Source organism: Colobus angolensis, unplaced genomic scaffold (assembly GCF_000951035.1).
Source record: "Colobus angolensis palliatus isolate OR3802 unplaced genomic scaffold, Cang.pa_1.0 Scaffold12, whole genome shotgun sequence".
In the NCBI taxonomy this organism is placed as follows: domain Eukaryota; kingdom Metazoa; phylum Chordata; class Mammalia; order Primates; family Cercopithecidae; genus Colobus; species Colobus angolensis.
This window is the reverse complement of record NW_012113141.1, coordinates 13,660,703-13,662,131: the sequence shown is the minus strand read 5'-3', so window position 1 is coordinate 13,662,131 and position 1,429 is coordinate 13,660,703.

Sequence of the window (1,429 nt, the reverse complement as noted above, 5' to 3'; positions counted from 1 at the left end):
TACAGTCTGAGAAGCAGCCTCATAATACTTACCATTCCCTCAGTGACTTATAAACAGCCCTGAACGGGAAGGAATTACACCCATTTTGCCAATGAGATAGATCTTTGCTTAGTATCACACTGGTAAACTAGAAATTGAATATGCCTCATGACTCAATCCAGTGCTCTTTCCAAAATGACACGCTAACCAGAAAGAGAAGACCACACTGCATGTGAGGACCCAGGGGAAAAAAGCTAGTGAGAGCTCAAAAAACCCAAAAATGTTTCTCTTGATGCATCTCCATTGGTGCAATGTCCTCTCAGGCTTTTTTTTTTTTTTTTTTTGGAGTTTCGCTCCTGTTGCCCAAGCTGGAGTGCAGTGGCACGATCTCGGCTCACTGCAACCTCTGCCTCCTAGGTTCAAGCGATTCTCCTGCCTCAGCCTCCCAAGTAGCTGGGATTACAGGCAGGTACCACCCTGTCTGTCTAATATTTTGTATTTTTAGTAGAGATGGGGTTTCACCACGTTGGCCAGGCTGGTCTCGAACTCCTGACCTCAAGTGATCCTCCTACCTCGACCTCCCAAAGTGTTAGGATTACAGGCGTGAGTCACCACACCTGACCTCAGGTTCTTCTTTAGTTGCAAGAGAACTGTTTCAGCATCAAGTGTCTTAGGTATTAAAGTTGTAAGTTTAGGTATTGAGTACCAACGCTGTGCAAGTACCAAAGGCTGTGGCCTCAAATGCTGCAAAAGCCCAGACCATTTTGGGCCTGTGCATACTCCGTGCAGCCACTGCTACATGAAGTCAGATGCAGGCATGGTCTTAGTGGGTCTTAGTCCTGAACCACTCACCCCTAACTCACTCTGCATACTCAATCCCGATGCTCTCCTACTTTCCCAGCTTTACGTCCAACGTCAGTATCCATTCTTGCTTTCCTGGGTAAACACTGATAGCCTTCCCCTCCTGGCTGGGCCACTCCCCTGGGTAAACACTAATTCCTATTTCCACCCCCACCTTTCTACTCCTGGGCCAGTTTCATGCCTTGAATAGACTCCCTGCGGCCAAGCTCCCTGGTGGCTCTTGATGATGTCACTCAAACTTACATGAGAAAATTCAAACAAAAAAGATTAAGAAATTAAGTTGTATTTCATCATCTCTATGTCCTTTCTTCTGATTTGCCAAATTAGGCTAAAAGACCAACAGAAAAACAGCTGCCAATCTTAAACACTTCCAAAGTCATTCCTCTAGGAAAGACAGCAAAATTACTAACATGAATGATGGGATGAATTTTTCCTGGTCATTTTCAAACCACTTAGATAGCTAGAACCACAGGAATCCCCCCAGGCACTTTAGCCCTTAGCCATGGAGAATGCTGACTTTTTTTTACTTTCAGCCAATTATATGGTAAATATAATTATTAGTTTTATCAGAAAATATTGTACATATAGG